Source organism: Pezoporus flaviventris, unplaced genomic scaffold (genome assembly GCF_033815535.1).
Source record: "Pezoporus flaviventris isolate CSIRO_AGI_PZ_B2104156 unplaced genomic scaffold, CSIRO_AGI_Pfla_v1 ptg000043l, whole genome shotgun sequence".
Lineage (NCBI taxonomy): Eukaryota > Metazoa > Chordata > Aves > Psittaciformes > Psittacidae > Pezoporus > Pezoporus flaviventris.
Genome location: NW_026892591.1, coordinates 2,532,843 through 2,550,272, shown reverse-complemented (window position 1 = coordinate 2,550,272; position 17,430 = coordinate 2,532,843). Strand labels below are relative to the sequence as shown.

The 17,430-nt window shown below is 55.9% G+C and overlaps 1 protein-coding gene across 1 annotated transcript in view; it reads right to left on the bottom strand.

The window, feature by feature from the left end:
- Nucleotides 1–15,389, bottom strand: part of PTPRS (protein tyrosine phosphatase receptor type S) — a 138,936-nt gene extending 123,547 nt beyond the window's left edge. Inside the window, exon 1 of the mRNA XM_061466905.1 lies at nucleotides 15,221–15,389. The gene's annotated coding sequence lies outside the window, so the exon portion shown is untranslated. The remainder of the gene's footprint in view (nucleotides 1–15,220) is intronic.
- Between the last annotated feature and the right edge of the window lie 2,041 nt (nucleotides 15,390–17,430).

Sequence of the window (17,430 nt, the reverse complement as noted above, 5' to 3'; positions counted from 1 at the left end):
GGGCCCTGGTGCCGTGGGGATCCACTCTGGGATAGAAGGCTCAGGACACGCACAAGCCACTAACCAACATCCAGCAAGAGACTGGCAAAGCCACCCCTCCAGTGTCCTCCCCAGCCTGGCAGGGACATGGGGTCTGTGTCCCCCCCGCAGGATTTCACAGCTACTTTACAAACCAGGAACAAAACGTTACTGCTGCGGCCTTGACCACATATTTTCCAGGGGCTCTGGGAGACGGGCTCCGGGCTAACACACACTCTTTTCATTCAGAGCTTTAAATACCCAATTGTGTCTGTTTTCAGCACGCTCATTTTTAGCATTTTAATGCTGTGGTCCCCGGCTCTCGCCCTCCTTGGACCGGCCCCAGCGTGGGGGTTTTTCCTTGCTTTAACATCTTGCAGAGCGAGAGGGGAAGGGGGTTAGCAAGAGGTCACACATTTCTCCTAACCCAAGTGTTTTTCCAGCAGGCAGGGGGTCCTGCTGGGGACAAAGACAAACCAGCCCCTTCGGCTGCCTCTTGGCTGCACCTTCCACTGCGGACCTCAGCGCAGGCGCAGGATGGGCACCGCTTTGCTGGAGCCTTTCAGGAAGGTGCAGGGTCCAGGCACAATTCCCGTGAGAGGCAGCAGGCAGCAAGCACCCATCCCCACACCCTGGCACAGCCAAAACCTCACTTAACCAGAACAAAGGGGTTGGGGGTTCCCATTGCAATCGCTTTCCCTTCTTGCCCTGTGGCTGGAGCTTTCCATGGGCCTCATCAAGTGGACTTTGGCTCATAGTCAGGCAGATCACCCCATGTGCAAAGAGAGCCTCTCTGGATGTGGCACCGCACCGTGCCACCTCCCTGGCACAAAGCAATGTGGCAGCTGCTGACTGCAAACACCCTGCTCCAAAACCAACCCTAGCTTTGCCAGCACCCCTAATGCCACCCACTGCAGTGCCTGGAGTGCCAGTGGAGGCTTGGCCCTGGGTGTATATACAGGGGTCAGTCTGGCTCTGCGCCATGGGCAGCAAAGCTGCTTCAGGTCCAGGGTCAGCTCCAGCATCTCCACTTGTCAAATCTCCCTCTTCTCCCCTTCTTCCAAGCACACTCAGCCCTACTTGCTTTTGCACGTGCTGCTGTGACCCAGCTCTTGTCCAGGCCAGCCCCAAGGCACGTCCTTTCCTCCCATCCCCACATCAGTATTCAGCATCTTCCCCATCCCATCCCATCTCTCCCAGCAATCCAAACACACCATGTCCCTGTTAACCACCCTTCCCAGGTTGCTCCAACATCAGCTGCTCAGCGGATACAGGTTTTTTTTTCCACCAAGTAATATCAAAATGATATTTATTAAATTTGCTCTCTAAGTCCCTCAATCTGCTCCATAATGCAGTGAATCTGCGAGGTGGTTTCACTGATCCCGCCTCAATGAGACCAGATTAACACAGATGATCCCGGCTTTGCGGCTCCCTCGTCCCAGGGAGGGTCAGAGGTTCTGCACAGGGGCAGAACCCGTTGGCAGCGCCGCGCCGGAGGAAACCACGTGGCCTCTCCAAACCATTTCCGAGGTTAATTCCAGGTGGGAAGGAGCGAGCGCTCTGCAGGGACACACGGCAACTTTCCAGGCTTCCCAAACCCCGTTGGGCTGGTGATGTCAGCCTCTCTTGCTCTCATCTCCAAGCCATTGATTGTACCTGCCCCCAGCCCGCTCCCCAGCAAGAGGCCCATTAAAGCTAAAGTTAGCTCCAGAAAGGTTCATCACATCCATTACCTCTGCATTCAGCTGAATTATGGAAATCATTACGATAAGGAGGCATGGAGCCTACTAGTTTCCAGGAGAGGATGCTTTACCTGTTTTTTTTCCCCCCTTCTGCTTCCACATTTAATTACCTTAAGTTTCACAGTATTTAATTCCATTTATTAAACCTTTAATACATAAAAACAACAACAACAAACCCCATCACTGGTCGCCTTTGGGAAGGGGCAGAACCAGAGCAGCATCTGCCTCCCTCAACCCCTTCTCTGCCTGGGTTGTGGACAGACCCCTGCAGCTGAGCTTGGGCTGGATGCATCCATTCATTAACTCAGTGAAGGATGGGGCCTTGGGTCCATGCAGAGGAATGGGAGCAGCACCAGCCCTGTGGCCTCCCATGGGCAGGCTGGTCCCCGAGCTGCTGCCAGGAGCTTTGCTACAACCCAGGGGGATGACACAGGAAGCAGCAGGGCTGTGGGAGCTCTATTTATCTATGTCTAAAAGTGCAGGAGCACAGTTCAATCTGCGATGCCACCACACCTGGAAAGCCCCAGCGGGGATAACAGTCCTGCAGGTACACACACAGGCATCCTTGCTCACTTACTGGTGTTACTTGTTGAAGAGATGCTATTTTAGGATGCTGATAGCAAGCCTGTGGAAACAGCAAACTCCCCACATGCTTCAAGCAAGGTCAATCTGAAGCATTAGTGTCTCTCTGGCTGCATTTTGCCTTCCCAGAGATGCTATTTAGCAATCTGGGTTACTATGAGAGCAGCATCTAAAAACCCCTTTCTCCTGTAATGCCGACCAAACTGTAACCTCCTGCCGCGCTGTGTCTCTGCCATCCAAACAGGACAGAGACCAAAGAGTGAAAACAAAACCAGAGGCACAGCTGGGGAAGAGCTCAGTGCAGGGGCACCCACTGTGCCACAGAGAATCACGGGATGGGACGGAAAGGACCTTAAGCTGATCTAGTTCCAACCCCTGCCACAGGCAGGGACGCCTCACTCTAGACCATGTCACCCAAGGCTCGTGGAACCCCTGCGAGCTGTTTCTAGACCCTTTTCTCCCAGCATCTGCAAGGCACTTTGAGGCCTGTCCCATCACACATCCAGCCAGGGCCCCACGGTTCCAAGCAGTGCAGTTTCTTCCCAGCCCCATCTTTGACAGGATTAAACCTCAAACTTGGCCTGCGTTTTGCATTTGGTTTTTAAATCAGGCATTGCTCTGGAAAAGTCGCACCAGGAAACAAACCCCAGCTCGCTGCAGTGCTCCCCACAGCACAGCCCCGGCCTTTGATATCCCAAAACCTGCTGCTCATTTAAAAAACCAACGTTTAAGCCATCAAGCATGTTTATTTCATTTGTCCTTTTGGTGCCAGGGAAGGCTCAGGCTGCCGCACAACGTCAGCTAAAGCATTCCCAGTGAGGTCCCACACGTTGGGATGGGAGCAGTTGGAGCCCCACCACAACCCACCCCGTGGGATAGGCCAGCCTCAGCCCCACCACCCCGAGATGAACACGGGCATCCAGAGCCTAAGGACAGGACTCGGGATTCAACCCATTGCTCGCAGCATGAACAAGATCACCCCTGTCCCTCCAAAGGCAGTGACATTTTAGTTCATTGGCCATCCCTGCAGCCTGATGGCTTCTCACTGAAACACCATGGATTGCTCTGCTTGCAAAGAGGGTGCACAGAGGCAGGTACAGGGGAATATGGAGCCTAAAATGAACCCAGTTGGAAAGATGAAGCTGCTCCCTCTTCATAGTGACACGCCACCGACCATGGGTCCATCCATCCGTGGGCTCCCAGGAGCTCAGCACCAGCAGTTTAGAAATACAACTTGCACTCCATTTAAATGCTGTGAACGCAGACCTGCTCCTGGTTTAAACACTCACTGGTGCCGCAACGGGAGCCGTGAGCATCCAGTAAGTGGGCTGGTGGCTCCATCCATCACCATGGAGCTCACTTCAGTGCAAGGGCTCCCTCTTACCACCTTCCAGCCGCATTCCACAGCCACGGAGCTGCATCTCTTAAGGCAACAGTAAACTCAGTGGGGACTTTCCCCACCTTTTTCCCAAAGCCTCACCAGCAGCGAGCTAAATCCAGATCTGCTCTTCACACCCACCCACGAGCTGGGGCAACCAGCAAAGGTTCCTTAGCAGGAGGAGCCGCGCTCCTCTTGCTTTGAACATGAAAGCAGCCCGAAGGAGGGGATTTTGTGGGGGAGGAGAAGATTCAGCACAAAAATCCCCCGAAACAGGGAGCAGCAAACACTGCCTTCAGCATCCCTGATGCCAAAAGGGCTCCTGTGGACAAAGGTAAGGACGGACGCTACCCAAACCAGGTGTTTCTTCTCAAATCATCTCTCAGGAGGCCTCTGTCCACTGGAGCAGCAGGACACGAGTGCTCGACCTGCTCAGCTTCCCCTGTGGCCTCCACCCCGGTGTATGTGGGGCTGGCCCTTACACTTGCACCCATTTAACCTCCTGTTTACATAGTTAATATTCCAGCGAGGCAAGGCAAAACACACAGAGCACTACAGCAGCAAACAAGCTGCCCTGTTTCACAGCTGGACAAAGCCTCCATCTCTCTTGACGTGAGATCCTGCACTGCTACCACCTTTGGCATGAAATATTCCTGAAATGAGTTGTCCATGAGGAATGTTTCAGGGAGACCCAGAGGCTGCAGGAGGAGGATTCTGGATGCCACTGAGTGCCCATGGAGTTTGCTCTACAGTAACACAACCCAGAGGCAAGGATGGTCCTTCAGCCTTCCTACACCATTGACTCTGGATGCTCCCATGATGTGGTGCTTCCTTCTCAATGTCAGAAGCCAAATGGGTCTTGGTCAGCCTTTGGAGGGCAAACACAGCAGCCGACAGCCCAAAGGAGCCAGGTGATATTGGCTGCTCCTTTGAGTAAGGAAGTCTTGGTCTTCTCAAGTTCATGGGTGTCATGTGAAAACCTCATGGATTCACCACCAGCTGAGTGCTGGGTATCTGATGAAGGACGGCTCTGGATGGGCCTGTTTCACAGATGAGAAAGTTCAGGAATGACCTGGAAAAACAACGTTCCCTTGCTCTGCAGGAAAGCAGAGGATGGAGCCTGCTCCCAGCATCCTCCTCCAACAGCCACCACCACAGGCAGCAGTTTGCACTGGGCACAACTTCTGAAAAGCCCTGAAAAGCCTCCAAAGGCCCAAACTCATCAAGAAATGAGCAACAACCACAGGGAAGCAAACCTATGGATGACCCAGACCTCTCATGGATCCCAAAGCACCAAAAAGGACCCAGTTCTCAGAGCACAACCCCAGAGAGGTTGGAGAGCCCCGCGCTGCTCTTCTCAAAGCTGGAAAAGCTCCGACCTGGATTACAGATCAGCATCTCCTTTCCCACTGTGGGAACAGCGATGCCTTGGAGAGGGAGCAGGAGCACAGGAGCATGAGCAAACCCATCAGAAGCAGGAACTCAATTTTGCCCATCATTATCGTTGGCTTTAACAAATAGCTGCTGGGGATGGCAGGTACTTTATCCATTTCCCCCCGTGCACATGCAGGATGATTGAAGAAATCCCTGGCCTGGTGATTTGTTTGCCTCTCTGGCTCAAAATAACCAGCTATTTATTTTTAAACAGCGGGATGCATCAAATCCTCCAATGAAGGCAATGGAGCCAGAAGGACGTGCCACACACATCATGGCACCAGCACCCGGGCAGAAGGCTTCAGCCAGGAGGAAAAAGCCACGTCCAAATCTCCCCCTTCAGAGCTGGGAAAATGAAATCAAGGGATTGCAGATTTCCACAACAAGGCATTTCCCACATCCCTGAGCCCTCCTGGAGCCCTCTGAGGTCAGCAGCAAGGGGAGGCCAGCGCAGCGCCCACATCCCCATCGGAGCTGAAGCTCCTCTCCCGTTCCAATGGCTGTAGTTACTTGCATGGGATGATGCAGGATTCACTCTTTGCCCTCTCATGGGGCTGCTCCTGGAGCACAGGAAACCCCACCAGCAATAGCAGCTGGTGCACAGATCCAGGGTCAACCACCAGCCCTCCTGAGGAAACACCACTGGGGCTGCCAGTCAGTGTCCTGGTGGTGATCTCCTGGTGGGGCTGTGTGGGCAAGAGGGAGCACAGATCCAAAGGACAGGGCATCTTCTGCATAGCTCTGCCTTGGAACAACATCCCTCAGGGGAAGGATATTCTCAGGTCTCATGACCCCAGCAGAAATGGCACGAGGAAGCCTCAATATCCCCATCCTGTCGGCCCCTACAGATGACCATCCTTACCCAGCATAAACTCCAGCTCCTTGCCCTGCTGAGTGCACTGGAGGCCTGTGGTCACCCTCAAAACCTGAACAAGCCTCTCCAGGATCTCCTTACAGCGACCAGCAGCAAAGCCTTTAGGGCATGTAGTCCATAAGCAGCCCCAGGGGCCAGAAATGCCACTGATGCTCCCACCCCACAGCACCAGACAGGCTTCTGCAGGTCTAAAATTGAGGCCCACAAACATGATAGGGGCTGCTGGAGCTTCCTCCGCATCCCTCCCCAAGGAAGCAGGATCACATCAGAAGGACACGCAGCGATGGGGGCTTGGCCTCAGACTTCTCCCCGCCTCCTGCCCTGCACCCAGCTCCAACTGGGCACAAGGATGGATTCCTCCTCATCCTCCAAGGATGCCAAGTTGTGCCTTGAGCTGGAAAACATAAATCTTCTTATCAGCACGTTGCAACAAGTCCTTCCAGGAAGGAGTTAGGAGGGAACTCGCTCGGTTGCCCTCCTGGGGACTCGGAGCGGGGCTGGAAGCAGAGCCAGGGCTTGCAGATGTTACAGACGGGCAGTGTCCAGAGGCTCCAGATCGGGGGGGGGGGGGATTCTCCTCCTCCTGAGAAGTTTTGCAATAGGACAGAAACCAGCTGTGAGTGTCAGGGCTTGGATCCCGGGCAGGAACAGAGGTGACAGGAAATCCCAAACCAGAGGAGAATGCAGCTTGTTCTGGGTCAAAAGTAGAGGAGGAAGCAGAGGCACAAGCGGAGGTGCAGAAGAGCAGCGCAGGTCTGGTCTGTACAAGGCTTCTGGGGACTCCCAACACTTGGATTCTGATGCCGAAGCTCAAAATCCCAAAGACGATCAGGAGCTGGTTCCCCAAAACTTCCAGGGTCCTTCCCAAAAGGGGCTCAGAGGATGATGAGCCAACGACTCCCCTTGCTGAAGCAGGGCAGTCCCAGTGGCATGCGGGACCAGCAGCACCATCTCCCACTGCTGCACAGATGAACGCTCCACCCCTGCCTGCTGATGGTCAAACTGCTCCCAGACTTGCTCTGGACATGCAGGGAGAAGGGTAAAGCCCCTCTGAACCATACATGGCAAAATCCCTGGGCAAGAAAACACTCTTGGCTACTAACAGGGAACTAACATCTGATCCACCACCATTTTAGAGCCCTGAACAGCCACAGCCACACACAGATACCACCACCATACCTGGGAGAAAACAGCTTTGCTTTGTGCTTTATTTATCAGCCAGACAAGCAATTCCCCACGCACGGACAGGGGTGGGAGAGCAGGAACACACCCCCGAGACACCCTCTCCTGGCTCCAAATCCGCATTCATTATGCCCAGGCGGTTTCTGGCAGGGCAGAGTGATGGCTCTCTGATTAGAGATGTGTATCAGGAAGCTATAATGAAGGTGGGACACTGACACCATGATGAATATTATATTTCAGGAAAATTTAAATGAAATGATCCATCATGCCCAGCAGATCAGCAACACCTTCAGCCAAGCACCCGCACTGAGCACAGCGGCTCCTGGACCACGGCTCCGCTTCGGGGCCCTGCGGTCACCTTGGCTGGAGGGGGAACAGCAGCAATGAGTAAAGGAAAGCACTTTGTATTTCCAAGGGCACTTAGGGAAGCAGCACCGCTAACCAGCATCACCAACCAGCATCACTAACCTGGCACCATCAACCAGCATCACTAACCCGGCACCACCAACCAGCACCACCAGCCAGCATCACTAACCCGCATCACTAACCCAGCACCACTACCCAGCATCACTAACCCAGCACCACCAACCAGCATCACTAACCCAGCACCACCAAACAGCATCAGTAACCCAGCACCACCAACCATCACCACTAACCAGCTCCTCCAGCCAGCACCACCAACCCACTCACCTGCAAGAGAGTCCCAGCCTCCTCCAGCACAGCAGTGAGATACCCCTCACACAGGCTCTATCAAGCATCGGGACAACCCAGGTTTCATCTGCTCGAGGGAGTTCGGGTCCTGGCATGCAGCACACCCAGAATAGAGCGTGCTCGGAAACAGGACGGCATTCCAGCAGGATGCGGAGGGGAAGGGTTATGGAGCGGCTTTTCCCCTAAGTGAAATATTGCTGCTGGCTCAATGGAAGCAGGAGGCTCGTCCCTCCTGGGAGGAAGCTATCAGAAACCACTCTCCCTCTGAGCGTGGCCAGCTCACGGCTTGCTACCTGTTGCATTTCAGCATTGGGCAAAACGCTGCAAGAGCATAAGGCAACGTTAAAAAGCAAGAGCGGGTGCAGCAGCACGCAGGGCAGGGCCACCAGAAACGCTACGAGCTGCTGCAATCCAGACACGGCTGCATTACACATTCATCTGAATTTTAAATACAGAGCATTCCGACTGGCATCCTCACAACTGCCACAGCAGCCTCGGCACTATGGCTTTTATGGTAATTCACAGGGAGTTACCCACAAGGCACCACAGAGATGTTCTTGGCAGCCATCCTAAACTGATTTTTATAGTTAGTGCACGGGTAGACATAAATGTTTAAGAAAAGGAAAATGGAGACTCAAAGAGAAGGAGTAGACCAGGAGGTTCCTGCACTGCTCTAACCGGGAGGTTTCTGCACTGCTCCAACCGGGAGGTTCCTGCACTGCTCCAACCGGGAGGTTCCTGCACTGCTCCAACCGGGAGGCTCCTGCACCGCTCTGCTCATGGCACATGATGGTTCAGTGCACAATGCCACTGGGTCAAGGTCTGTGCCACCAGCAGCCGCCCTGTGCCAGGGACCGGGGGACAGAAGCACCACTTGGTTCCATGAACTGGTTTGCACTGGGCAAACCCCATGCACAACCACCGTAATGCCCAGCCCTCTGCATCGCTCTGGCATCAGCGCCTCTGGTTTTCCAGAGCATCCCCCTGCTCTTTGCAGGGTGTTCCAAGTTGTGCCAGGCCAAGAGATGGCATTGGCACCACCCTGCCTGCTCCCATTGGGTGCTTGCCTTCAGGTCTGGATGCTCAGCTCCCATCTGCCCGTTCCCCAGGTTGCCCAGAGGGGTCAGCTCCACCAGCCAGCTTCCTGGAGGGGACAGGATCAGTCCCACATTGTTGGTGGAAACCACAGCATCTTAAAAAACACATTTGATGTGCTCCAACACCAAATCCTCCCTGTGACCATCCCTGCCCGCCCAGGGCCACCCTTCTGCTCCAGACACATCCCCTCCTGCGGGGAGGAGAGGAGGATTTAGCTCCCACCTGCCTGCTCCACCTCGGAGCTCCCAGCAGGAGCTTTCCATGTATCCTGAGCCACGCAGGCCAGGGGTGACACGGGAACTTCACACGGCGACTGGAAAATGCTGCTCAGCTTCCGACTGCCCTTCCCATCCAGCGCAGGGAAAGAGTCAAAGCTGCAGCCAGCGAGTGACAGCAACGTGGGGAACAAAGGAAAGCAGCAGCACGAGGGAAAACTTGGTCGGTCCAAGCCAGAAGCAGCACCCATTTATGTTCCACAGGAACCAGAGCAGACGCTTGATGATATCAGAGCTGAGGATTAGGTTAAAGAACCATAAATCCCCAATTCCTGCCGGTTTCACATGCACGAGCACACGTGTGGGTTTGCAGCACGGCGAGCAGGCAGCCTGGCCCTCCCTGCTGGCTTCACAACAGCAAAATGGAGGGAGGCACCGAATGAACCTTTCAGCTTTCAATCATCTGTGGAATTACCAGCACCCGTGATGTGGATACAGGCACACCACGGAGGAAACACAGCCCCAGTACAGCAGCGGCTCCGAGGGAGCGATGGTGAGATACACCTGCAGCACCACGCCGAGCCAACGCGCTGCATTCCAGCCCTGGCTGCTCTTTTCCAGCGATGGGATTATTGCATTTTGAAGCCAGCCCACCGTGCCCTCCCTCTCCCTCCTGCTGTCTGCAATCCTGGCTCCGTGCTTGCAGTCAAGGATGATCAAGAGCACTTTGCCTGCAGCCTTGTGGCTTCTGCACCCGGAGCACATGGATACCCTGTGTAACTCTGCTGCATCCTGTGTCAACTGCCCATAAACGGATGCGAAAGGAGGGGGGAAAAGCCCTGAAAGCAGCATTATGTGAACTTAGGGCATTTCTGAAGTTAGGATCTGGTGTAACTTAACTCATCCCGTGATGGGGTGTGGAAATCTGCCATCTCCCAGGAACACAGCAGCAAGTGCCAAAGAGAGAGAATCATTCCTGAAGGCTGGGCAGAGCAGTTTGCCCATTGTGCTCTTCAACTGGGTAAGTAGAGGCGCTGGCACAGGGTGCCCAGGGAAGCTGTGGCTGCCCCATCCCTGGCAGTGTTCAGGGCCAGGTTGGACACAGGGGCTTGGACCGCCAGGAGCTGGGCAGAAGCAGCCACAGCCTTCCTCACCCAAACCATTTCATCTGATGTATGCAAATGTGCACACCCACGTTGGTTTAACATTGGATGGGTTGCCTGGCCCAGTTTAACTCAATAGGGTTTTAAACCTGTTCAGGCAAACTACTATCTGCTTTCTAATCTAGAGCAGCTCTGTGGAAATGCTGCCAGGGAACCAGAGCACGGACGTTACGACAGATCCTATTTGTACAACAACAATCAAACTGCAATGGCCCGAGCTGAAATAAAGCATGGAAGAAAGCAATGCTGAAATCACATCTCTCTCTGGGCTGGCCATGCCCATGCGGCAGGGCTCCAGAACCACACTCTGCTACACCAGGAGCTGTGCAAAAGCCATCTCCAAAGCTTTCCAAACCCAAAGTGGACAAACCCAGGTGAGCCCTAAATAGCCCAGGGCTGCAGCAGGCTGGACTGGGGTATGGCCAAGCCTCACTTCCCCAGGGCAGGGCAGAAGTCCCTGATGCAGCCAGCAAGTCCTAGGAGTAGGGAGGAATCCCAGCATCGTGTCCTTGTGTGTCCCCATCCCTACGAGCTGGGCTGCCATCACCCTCCTCACCACCCCTTGTCTCCAGAGACAGAGCAGAGCATCCTTAAATGGCTCCGAAGACCCACACCTCCTTTAAGGAGCTCAGTGTGTGCACAGCCCACACCGAGCTCCTCGCACCCGCGTGCCTGCACCCCCCAGGGTGACACAGGAGCACCCATGCCCTTCCTCTGCATGGCAGCACCTCCTCCTCCTCCTGCACCCAGCATGTGCCGCTCGCACGGGCGTGTGGGAGCCACGCGCCTGCCCTCGGGAGCAGGTGGGAGGACGGGAGCCAAGAGGCTTCATTAAATAAAGCTTGAGGAGACTCCCAACCAGCTCCTTACCAAGCGCTCTCAAAAGGCAGCACGGGCGCAGCACCTGGCGTGGGTGATGCAGCAGGTTGGGTGCTCCGGGGCACGGCCATGGCAGAGGGCTCTGCAGGCAGGACACACGGCTCCGCAAGGGCTTGTTCAGACGAGCAGCAAATAATCCGACAGCGCAGACAGAGATTGCAACGGGAATGCCAAGCGCCATCAATTGCTAAGCCAAGACAATGATACCCAAGCTAGAAAAACGTCCAAGAGAATTACGTTGGATCAGACCCAGAAGTCTAAAGAGTTTGTAAGTTGGAGGAAAAAGGGGGGAAAAGACAATTCCCGTTTGCTGGCTGATGGCACAGTAAAAATAATCACTCAAATTATAAAGCAAACAATTGGAAAAAGAGGGGAAGAGCAAAAGAAACCCACAACAGTTTCACGAACAGAGCCCTTGGATTGTGCCAGCTCATTGTCTAATGCACTCTGCAGGAAAGAAACCAGCCTGAGCTTTACTACTCCGGAGCTCACAAGTTTCTGTTCCAGCCAGACACTTCCCAGCCTGGCTCATTACGTTCAGGTTCCAATATTCCCTAAAAACCCTGAGTTCTGGGGCTCCTGCCTGGAGTCACCAGCCCAGGATTCCTCATCTGCTCCCACTGACCTTGGGGCAGGCAGCAGGAAGCAAAGAGCTTCAGGGATGGAGGGAGCAGGGCCAAAGGAAGGGATTACTTGGAGTAGAAGGTTGGGTGAGTTTTTTGCGCTGTTAAAGCACTGATTCGTAACTGAAGGCATTTGCAGATTTGCCTTTTTTGAGGAGAGAGTTATGAATAATATTCATGTTCTTATCAACTCATAGAAGAAGAATTTAAAGCTCAAAGTGCTGTGAATTAAACTACTCGGCAGCACCTTTTTAATGCAGCTGAATAAGCCCTCTCCTCACCATGCGCTCGCACTGCCCACACCGACTCGGGTTAGATCTGGCTTCACTTTATCTCCGTGTCCCACCCTGGCAATTTTATCTCTGCGTGCAAAAGGCAAACTGGTTTAGTGGGGAACAGAGCGGGTTCAAGTAAAACCCATCTGCGGTGGCAGGCCGCAGGCAACACCTCACATCCATCCCGGCAGCCGCCCCCCGCACAGCCTCGTATGCCACGTGGGAAAGCAGACAAACAGCTCAGCGCGAGTTTACAACCCTGAGTTACCCTGCAACAGGGCGGGCAGCCGGATGGGACCTTCCCCTGCGCCATGCTGGGAGACCTCGACCACCCCTCCACCACCGGGCTCTACTTCAAGACCTCAAAGCAGCATCAGGAGGGGCAGGCTCCCCCCTCAACCACAGCTTTGAGGTCTCCAACTATGGTTCAAGCCCTTTAGGCAAGCGCGGCAGGCAGAAGCCGCCTATGAAGAACCACAAACACCCCCTTCCAGCCTCAGTTTCCCCAGCGTGCGGCCACATCATCACCTCGGGTGACTCTGCATCCTCATTGCCACATCTCCCCCCAAAGAAGCAGCAGAATTAAGGGTCTAACAAGAACCCACCCTCCTGGAGCAAAAGCAAAGGCATGCTTTCCCTCTTCTCCTTAGGCAATGTGTTATTCCTCAGCATCCAGACAAAAGGCAGAGCGAACCCGCTCCCCATAGAGGAGACACCCCAGGACGATGCTGCATCTACTGAACTCACGTTTCTAACACCTTGTGAGCCCCTGGACCAGGGGGACAGAGCCCCATGGGACACAAAGGGCCTGACCCCATCCTGCCAGCGAGGCTGATGCCCGAGACAACTCCAGCAGGCCCCGAGGACCTCCTGCTCCCCATCACCTCCACCGCCCTGTGCCCCAGCGTACGAGCAGCTCCGCAGCGGGGGACCCCTCTTCCCCCGCATTGCTCGGTGCCGCGGCTTCAGCTGGAAGCTCCTCTCGCATTACTCAAAGTATTGATGACATTTTCCCATTGGAAATATGGGCCCTCACCACGCACAGGAAGGAGGAGGAGAGTGCCAGCAAGCTCGTTAGCTTCCAAGTCAATCTGGCAAGGAACAATTAACAGCTTCCCACCACCGGGGTGGCAGGAGGAGGGGGACCTTCCCCTCAAGGACCCTGCCCCCCGAACCTACCCGGCTTCATGCTCAGGACCCCAATGCACATTGATTTCCCCCCCATCAGGAGCTCCTGCAGCCCCATTTCCCACAGCAGGACCTGCTCCCGGTCATGCCACCGCCTCCCCCAGCCCAGCGCAGGTTCCCAACCCCCAAAACATGCTTTTTAGACGAAGACAACACAAATCCACCCTATTTTGCTGCTGGGAACACACGGAGCTGCGAGGCAGCGCTGGCAGCGCCGGGCTGCGGGCAGGAGCAGGGGTGTGAGTGCCAGTGGGGAATGTCTCCTGCAAATGCAGGGGGTTTCTGCGGGGAGGGGATGCTCCAGACCCACATCCCATTGCCCCCCCTGGGCTCTCCCGCTTAGAAGAACGGCTGGAACCTCCCAACAAAACCCACTTCTTCCTCCCTTTGCTTCCATGGAAGCGAAGCCTCCCGGGACTCGGAGAGAACAAACACCCAAAGAGCAGAGCTGTCCCCACCCTGAGGGGGTGCAGCACCTCCCCATGGGTGTCAGCCCTTCACCAGCATGACTGTTTCCTACCATTATCCCACCTTTTGCTTCCCCAGGAAGGACTGGAACGGGATCCTCCCAGTGAAACAGACACTATTGATTGTTACCCTTATTTCGGGGGACGAATCGCTCCCCATGTGACCAATCCTGGCTCAGGAACACCGGGGCTCCAGGGACAGCTCTCGCCTACCGCAGGATGGCCCCAGGGCTCGGGATTTCAGCTGAAATCCCAGAGAAATCCCGGAGGGTGGATGGCAACGCCGTCACTGCCAACCCCAGGGGTGGCCCTCGGAGCCAGCTCCACCTTGCAGGAGAAGGTTTGATGCAGGGAAGGGGACCCCCCAAAATGGGGTCTCGGGTGGTTTCGGGGTGACCTGGGTCCTTTCCTCGCTACTGTCACCATCAGCAGGACATTGCACAGCCAAGGGGAGCGGGGCAGGCTCTGGAGCTGGTGGGGAGGACACGGCACCCCGAGGGACACCAGGGTTGGCAGCACCCGGGGGACACAGCCACATCCCCAGGCTGCGGCACGGCCCTGCCAGCGCCAAGGCAACGCTCCAGGGTCTCCTCCATCTCCTCCAGTACCCGCATCCCGGTGATGCTTCTCCGGGAGCGACACCGGCTTCCCCAGCGGAGCATCGCCCCCAGAGCCATCATCACTGGAGCCATAAGCCACTAGTGCCACCGAGAGGGGACGCTTCCCCGCCAGCCAGCACGGGGGTCCCCCCCATCGCTGCTCATGGCTCCTTAGCACAGGGGTGATGCCAGAACACCCCAAACCCTGCGGTCAGCGCCTGCACCGGGCACCGCACACCAGGGGGACACGGGGGAGCGGTGCCGGTGAGGGGCGCGCACGGCGGGGATGGGGGTGCCGGGGGACAACGGCGGGGGCACAGGGAGGGCGAACCGGCCGCGGGGCGGAGGCTGCCGCCTCCTCCGGTGCTCCCTCGGTACCGGTGCCCCCCTCTCACCCCCCCCCCCCCACCGTGGTCCAGCGCGCCCCCTCCCTGCGCCCCCCGCTATAGCGCGGCCCCACGCACCCCTCCCATACCCCCCTATGGCACCTCCGATGCCACCCACCCCTATTCCCCCGCTACAACGCGGACCCCCCCCCGCCCGGCCGCACCCCTCCCAAGCGCCCCCCCTCGCTGCACCCCCCCTTACCCCAACGCGTTCCACCTGCACCTCCACCGCCCCCCCCGACACCGCCCTCCCCGCTATAACGCGCCCCTCCCCTCCGCTGTAACCCACGGGCGGTGCACGCCGCCCCCCCCATCCCCATCCCCGTTACACCGCGGCCCCTTCCGCCGCACCCCGCGCAAGACAAAGCGCCCCCCCCCCCGCTATAACGCCCCCACCCCGCCGTACCTGGCGGCGCGGCCGCCCGCTCCCATGCTGGCCGGCGGAGGGGCGCGGAAGGGCCGCGGCCGCCCTCCTCCCTCCCTCCTTCCTCCTCCTCCTCCTCTTCCTCCGCCTCCTCCCTGCGCCCGGCGGCTGCGCTGGGGCCGCGGAGCGGGGACACTGCGGCTCGAGCTCCCGCCCGCCGCCGGCCACTCGCACCGGTGACGTCATTCCCCGGGCCGCCTGACGTCACCGCGGGGCGGGACACACACACCGCACACACCTTGAAGCGGGGGGGGCGCGGGTGACGTCACCGCGGAGGCGAGGGGCGTGGCCGCCCCTTAAAGCCCCCCCCCCCCAACCCCAACAGGCGGAGCGGCGCGGACCCGGTGATGCTCCCCCCCCCCCCCCCCCCCCCCCCATCCCGGTCCGTTCCCCGTGTTCCCCGTTTGCAATATCCCGTTTATTTGACGTCATCAACATCTTCCCCCCGTTCAACCTGTTGCCTTCAATGTACCTCCCGCACCCCCCGCCTTCCGCTCGGCGCGGCACCCATAGGGGTAACACCCCCCGCTGGGGTGTATCCATCGCCTTTCACAGTCTGCACCTTCGGTTCTTTCCCACATTCAGTATATTCCCAGGCTTCATTTATCCCCGGATTTAGCATATTCTTTATATTCAATATGTTGAATATTCATATATTCCCCGTATTTAATATTTTCTTCATATTCAATATTTTCCCCCATATTTAGTGCCTTCCCAGATTCAAATATTCCCTATATTTATTTATTCCCCATATTCCCCATATTTAATATATTCTCCATATCCAATTATTCCCTATATTTAATGTATCAGTCGTATTCAGTATATTTCCCATATTTAATGTTTCCCCATATTTGCTCTATTCCCCGTCTCAGCGCCTTCCCCACTCTTCCCTTCTCTATTCCCCCTCCCATGCCAGTCCTGCTGGAGAGGTGATGCTCCAGAGAAATGCCAGAGAATTGGAGGAACCACTTCATTATCACGCCCCTTGCTGAAGGTCCTGAGCGTGCCGAGGCCCGAAGCCACGTCCCCGGCGAGGCAGACGGGCGCTCCGGCTCTGAGGACGAGCTCCTGCTTCCCCATCTGCTGCTCCATGACTTTCCTTGATCCCATCGCACCTCCTCACACTGACCAAATGTCAGCCCAAAGCTGGGTTTTAACCATTCTGGGCAAATCCAGCACGGAAACGTTATTATTTCTCTTCTTCAGCACTCAAGGCCAGGCTGGACAGGGCTTGGAGCAACCTGGTGGAAGGTGGAGCTGGGTGAGCTTTAAGGTCCCTTCCAACCCAAACCATCCCCTGGTTCTATGATCCTGGGGGCCAAGAGGAGCTGAGGAGTCTCGGGGTGTGGGCAGAGATGTGGGATTGTGCTTGTTTCACTTGGCTTGTTGAGCCAAGGGATCCACAGAAGCCAATAAAGATGCGTGGGGTTCTATAGCAGCCCAGAGGGACACATAGGGGTCCATAGGAGCTCCTGGGACATATAGAGACTCATAGGAGTCTGCAAGAGCCCATAGGGACCTATAGGACCAGCTACAAGGTACCCAATGTGGTGCTGTGGGATCCGGCCCCACCGTCTCATCTCCTGGCAGAGTCTCCGGCTCTGCATTCTCCTTCCCATCCTATCCTGCAGCATCTCTTGTAAAACAGAGATGTTACTTCCACATCCGGAAGACATCCACTGTCCCCATCAGCCCAGCTCCTTCCCAAAGGGATGCAGAGCCTGGTGGCAAACACAGCCTCACCACAGCACCCGCGTCCTATCTGCTGCATCTATCTCCTTAATGGATGTATAACACTTTACAGTAATTTCCTCATTTGTCATGCAATCAAATCCTTTGATCAGACATGGGAGAAATGTAAATATCAATTATTAACCATCCCATTCTGGTCTTGCTCGGCTGGATTTACTTTATTTTTTATAATGTTTTTGGGGGAAGGAATTGATTCATTTGCAATTCAACTCCACCATGTTCTTAATTAGGATGCTTGCATTTCGGGATAAGCTGTGTTTTTGAAGGGAGAGAGATCTGATCTAGAGCAATCGATGCCCCCATCTATATTTTATAGCCGAGAGAGAGTTGTGAAGGGAAGTGTAAAAGAAGTGGGGGGTTTCAAGCCTGCACGTAGGGGGCTGTTCTGCCACGGCTGCAAATCTCAGGGACCAAATTTGATGCTTGACTGTCATTTATAG